General features: G+C 33.8%; 1 non-coding gene across 1 annotated transcript; it reads left to right on the top strand.

The window, feature by feature from the left end:
* Positions 1–558: 558 nt before the first annotated feature.
* On the top strand, positions 559–665 carry LOC128032932 (small nucleolar RNA R71). The gene has a single exon (XR_008189276.1). It is a non-coding gene; the product is annotated as a small nucleolar RNA R71 (small nucleolar RNA).
* The last annotated feature ends 5,834 nt before the right edge of the window (positions 666–6,499 follow it).

Genomic DNA, 6,499 nt, shown 5'->3' with positions numbered 1-6,499 from the left:
TGTTGAACATTTTGCCTCAGCATAGGTTGAACATAACTAGGCGATACATTATGGATATTTCTTCTTGTAGCATTGTTAAAATTCCCCGCACCTTGATTAGTCCATCTAAAAGTTGGATACTGCTTCCATCGTGAATTGTAGGTGTTGGAATAAAGGTTATTATTTCGGTTAAAATTACCCATGTAGTACATTAACGCTAGGTTTGATGGGCATTCCTCAAGCATATGGTCTTCACCGCAATAAACACATGACAACTCGGTAGATTTCATCTCAAAGACTGCAGTTGGATTTTTCATTATTTTAATCATATTAGCTAGAGAAGATACCTAGGCTGTCAATGAAGTGATTGCATCAAGCTCCATGGTACCAGCCGCTCTCCTGCCAGTCCCAACTTGCGTGGTAGGATATTTAAAATCATTGTTGGCTACCCGTTTAAAAATCTCATACATTTCATTGTAAGATTTATCCAACAAAGTACCATTGGATGAAGCATAAACTACCATCCTCATATGCGCTTTCAGTCTATTATAGAATATTTCCATTTTAGTCTAGTGTTGAAATCCATGCATCAGACACTTCCGAATTAAGTTTTTAAATCACTCCCAAGCTTCATATAGCGTTTCATCCTCCAATTTCCAAAAAGATGTGATGTCATTTCTAAGCTTGCCATTCATATTTGCCGGATTAAATCGTAGCAAAAACCCCAAGAAAAGATCATTCCATGATGCCACTGATCCCAATGGCAATGCATATAGTCATGCTCCCGTTCGATCTCTTAAGGAATATAGAAACCGTTTAAGTAACAGGGCTTTAGGAACACTCTGTTGCCTGAATGAGTCACAAACCTCTAGAAAAAGTCTTAATTGTAGTCTTGGATCTTCAATTGGTAATCCACTGAACTATCATACTATTTGCAACATCTGACACATTACTAGTTTTAGTTCAAAATGCTGAGCCTGTATGGTTTCTCTGACTATCCATGGATTCAAATCATCCAACATTGGAACCATATGCTCTCAAACTGGTCTGTCTCAGTCGTCTATCACATTTCCAATGGAAGGATTAGCATCTTGAGCATTTGGATTATCATTCATACTAGGTGTCACCTTATGAACAAGAGGATTAGCATCTTAACCATTAGGATAATCATTGAAGCAAGGATCATTCCCATTCCTAGATAGTTTCCAAAGTTTTTTCCGCCTTCTTCGTAAAGTTCTTTCGATCTCTAGGTCAAGAGAATATTCTTTGTTAGTAGGAATGCCACTTCTCATACACTAACGACAAACCTATAAAAATTATGTAGACTAAGATAGCTAAAACTAATGGAACTAAGTAAAATAAGAAAATCAAATTTCACCAAATTGTTGATCCCCGACAACGGTGCCAAAAACTTGTCGCGTGTGAAATGATATGCGAATTGTACAAGTATACACATTGAATCAAGTAATAATATGATGAGTGAGTATTGTTCCCATGATGATTGGATTGAAGCACAAAAGTGGTCAAGTTATTTTAATAGGTGCTATTAATGCTATGGCAAAAAAAATGATAAGTATACAGTGTCAATTATAGGAATAGTGATGTATGCAATATGTGGAATTAATCAATACTCAGAAATGCTATGGCAAAACAAGTGTAGAAATGTAATGACAATTAAGAGAATTACTATTGGAATATTATGTAAATGAACAAATAAATAACTAATAATGATGTGACAAATATACTATGGCAAAGAATAAAGGATATATGATGTTGATTTGGAAGGTCGAGATTACTAAGAATCTACCCCTACTGCCAATAATGGCTCAGAAAAATCATACTCAGTTTATTGCTCAACAGTGTTCTAAAATGGTATGCTTATTTCGAGAGCAAAACCCTCAAGTTACCTTGCCCGTGTCTATAGGCCTTAATATGGTACTCTACATTGTTTCCTTCTGTATGAACACTGGTCTATGTCTAGAGTCTATTGCAAGTATCTGTCGAGTACTTGCTCATATCATTCAATTTTGGTCCAACTAATCTAATCTTTTTAGAATTAAGTTAGTTTATGGGCATGCTGGACAATCATCCACCTTTAGGGATTGCACGCATACAACTTAGAATAAAACAATTGAATGAAACAGTAAATTGATTTGGATCTATGCTTCAACCATTAAAAAAACTAAAAGTTTCATCATGTAATCCCAAATGATGAGACTTAGCTCATGGGTTGGCACATAAAATTAAAAATAAAAATAACATCCAACACCATTTTAATCATTCAATTAATGAAAGAAAAAGTAAGAAATACGAAAGACTTCGGATAAGAACACTTTCGCGTGTCCAGTTCACACTCCAGCAGCACAGTGTCCTGCGATGGCTGCGAGGGACTGCTTTCATCTTCCTCTTTTTGTCTGTACTCCACCGCTACCCTCTATTCTTGCCTAAGGATCTCTCCCTCTTTGTTTTTCCTTTAGGGTTTCTTCCTTTGGCTATTTATAGCTTTTTCCCTAATGTAAATCTAACAACCCATGTTTTTCTTCTCCTTTTTTTAAATTCTTTTTCAACAACCCAATATTATCTTCTCCTCTTTCAAAATTCTCGTTTTCTAGGATAAAAACCAACATCCCAGGATTATCTTCTCCTCATTTTTAGGCAGATTTTTCTTGTAGAAGTACAGTTGGGCTAAAACTGGTATACGTTGAGTGTTGACTCGCTCTTCCTGGAATTGCCACGGCATTCGTGCTAACAAAATGTCCAACCTTTTACCTTGACAAACCTTCATTCTTATTTCTCGTTCCTCAACCTACACTTGCCAAACCACCAACACAACTTTACCACGAGTAATTAAAAGTAAAAAATAATAATATTTAAGCATCGTCCAAGCTTGTTATGCAATGTTCTAAAAATGCTAAAATAATATCCTAAAATGTAGCTAAGTTCACTTAAGTACAAACAATTAACCTAGCCTAAAAATATGAATTATAACTCTTTTCAAGAGTGATCACTTTCAACCTTTCACATATGAACATCACTTTCTCTTTGGTCTCTCGATCTAATTCTGGTCCAACGACCCTCTTTTCATCTAACTCCGTCCAACACAAGGGTGTCATCCACTTCCTACCATACAATGCCTCAAACATGCCATGCGAACACTCACTAGGAAACAATTATTGTAAACATACATTGCTTAAGGCAGATATCGCTCCCAACTACCACTAAACTCGATCACATAGCTTCGCAACATATCTCCTAACGCTTGCATTACCCTCTTAGATAGGCCATTAGTTTGGGGGTGATATGTCATACTAAAAGTAAGTTTCAACCCCAAAACCTCTTACAAACTCTTCCAAAATCTCGATGTAAATTGCAGATCTCAATCGGAGATGATAGAAACTAAAACTCTAGAAAAAGGTACAATTCAATATGCCTTCTGTATTAGCAACAAATTCTCCTTTAACACCTAACTCAACCTGACTAATCCTTTTTAACAAAGTTCCATCTAACGACTATTTTTCCTTAATTTTTTGAGACAAAGTTGTTACGTGTAAATGTGTAATGCAATTGTGTAAATGTACACGTCGATTTATGTAATATAATGATTAGCGGGTATTGTCTCCACAGGGATTGGAAATTTATTAGAACTGGTAAGTATTATTATAGATTTAACTAATGAATTTGTGCAAAAGAAACAAAGTCTAAATTGGTGAAGGGAATTAAAAAATGAACTAATAATATCAATTATGAATGATAAATGACAAAACAATCTAAATGTCATGGCATTTCACAAAGAACAAGTAGAGAGTATTTGTGTTCTTGAATGATAAAGGTTCGAATTACTTAGGGAAATATTTTCATAACATAATAATGTCCTGGAAAAATTTTGACTAAAGTACTGCCCAGAGAATTACTATTGCAGTCTACTTCTTTCGAAAGTTAGACTTTGGTTATTATTCAGAGTCTGTGTATGTATACAAGACTCACGAATGATAACCACACTAGCATTTTTCACTTGTACAGACCGTACTTTCTATGTCTAGAGTACTGTGAATATTCTTTCGAGTACTCATCTTCATCAATCGATTAATAATCTAATGTATCTAATCTATTCATATTCAAAACCATCTATGAACATAACACGCAGTCAACTATGCCTAGAGCTGACATGTATGCATTCCAAATAAATAAGAATCGAATGAAATTGTGACCTTAATCAAAATCATATCATGGGCATTACATATAATTCAATATTCACCCAAATAATTCCAACCCAAAGAAAATTATCTCATGGGTTGGGCAATGAAATCCAAAACTAAAACATTCATCCACATTTTTCAAGTTTATGAATCACATAAATTAAAACCAAGAAATGAATAAAGGTGGAATTGCATGAAGTTCTCACTACACTCCAGCTTCTTGTTAAGATTTTACGTAAAATTCAGGGCATATTTCTCTTCCCCTTCTTCACATTTATGATCACTTTTTAGCTGTTACCCTCTTCTTCTCTTCTAAATTACTATGCATGATTCTGTTGCAGAGAGAGAGTAATCGCTCTCATTCTTTTCTTTTCTCTTCACACTCCGCATGTTTTTTCTTCTCTTTTCTCTCCTCCTTTTATAGGGTAGATGGAATAACCCATTTTTAGTGAAATTTGTATAGTGGTTTTGGGACCACAAATCTAATGTCAAAAAAATTATTTTATTATTATTTTAAGGTCTGCAGCATGATAGTTGCATCGTATAAAAATTTTGTGAAGAGATTTTATCGTTTACATGCTTAATTTAATAAAAATGACTAAATCACATCAAGTGTAAAACTTGTGTTGTATTAGAAGAAGGTGTCAATTTGCCATGAAATTAAAACATGAGTGGCCTTAAATGGTAATTAAACCATTAAGTTAAGTAGTGGACAATTGTGGACACCATTAGTGTATTTAGGAAAGGTTATATTAGTAATTTAATAGATTAAGTTAGTAAAAATGATAAAAAAATAAGGTTATCATCCTTGTTTCTTCCTTGACCGAATTTTAACCTAAGGAAATCACCATTTTTAAGCAGCCAAGCATTCGACCACTACTTTCTAGTGCATGTAAGTATATTTTTGCTCAGTTTTTGATGATTTCTATGTTCTTAGAGTCGTAGCTTAATCTAGCTAGCCTAAATACTAATTTGCAAAAATTTTAAAAGTCTAGCATTTTACCATGAATGTATATTAGTTTTTTTTTATGTTTGATAGATGAAAATGAATGTTTGATTATAGTTGATCAACTTTTGTAAAGGAATTTTTGAGGAACTTGTCATTTAGGGATTTAATTGAAAATAAAAAAATGTTTATGGTAAAAATGTGAAATAAATGGAATATAGGGCTTGCTAGGGACTTAGTGGATGTTCAGCTAGCGTGGATTGGTACTAAATTACATGAATTTTTATTTTTATGAGCTAGGGAGTAAATTGTAATGAATTCAAAATTTTAGAGGCAAAAGTGTAATTTTTCTAAAATACAATTTTTGGATTAAATTGAATAGAATGAAATTTAATGAGCTCAATTGCATTATATAGATCAAGAAAAGCATCGTACGGATTTAGATCGGAAAAAAGAAAAACTGTTGGATTAATTGATAGTATTTCTCCGTTCGTGTTTAAGTTCATTAATTTAAATAACATTGAATTATGTTCGAATTAAATGCTTCCATGTGTTATATATTGATATTATGACTCTACGAAAATATCCAAAAAATATTCGACGACTTGTGGATCCCGTTTGAACTTTAGGAATATATAGGATACAAATGACATGTCATTAGAGGTTACCGTGTTTTCGTTGCTGGTCTTGTACGTCTTACCGGTGACTGAGTTTCTGGCATGTGTTGTAGTTACTTGATAGCTTGTGTGAGCAGCACCGTGTCGCTACTTCTTGACTAATAGATTGTGTGAGCAGACCCACTTATGGTTCGAGAGAGAGTATTTATATGAGATATGAGATAGTGGTGGTTTCGACCACATGTTGGCACATAGTGTGAGAGATTCCCACGTATCCGATATTATTCTAGTGCTTCAATGGGTATGGAAAAGGAAAGGTGCGACAAAGCTTCAATAAGTGGTGCTATGAAAGTATAAAAAGGTATGAGTTGATGATGTTTGAAATATGCTTAGCCATATGATTGAAAGTATGAATGCTTATAACTAGTGTGCACAAAAGCTATGATGTTTTGAGATGATTTGCTAAGCTATGTGGTTATCTAACTTGAAAGGTTGTTGTTGCTTAGGCTAATGCTAAGTCATGTTGGATTATCTCAAATTGTTTTTATGTTTATATATTGAAATGGTAAGCTTTGTTTATGAATTACGAACTTACTAAGCATTTCATACTTACTTCATGTTATTTCTTTTGTGTTTCTAGAAAATCAGAAGCTCGTTCAAGTTGGAAGTTTGTTAGAGATCCATCACATTATCCATCGGCTAAATCAGTAGATTTTGATGATTTTGAGTCATGGTTATAAAGGCATGTAGTGTCTTGTTTA

This window comes from Gossypium raimondii, chromosome 1, assembly GCF_025698545.1.
Source record: "Gossypium raimondii isolate GPD5lz chromosome 1, ASM2569854v1, whole genome shotgun sequence".
In the NCBI taxonomy this organism is placed as follows: domain Eukaryota; kingdom Viridiplantae; phylum Streptophyta; class Magnoliopsida; order Malvales; family Malvaceae; genus Gossypium; species Gossypium raimondii.
This window is presented reverse-complemented; position numbering and strand designations above follow the sequence as displayed.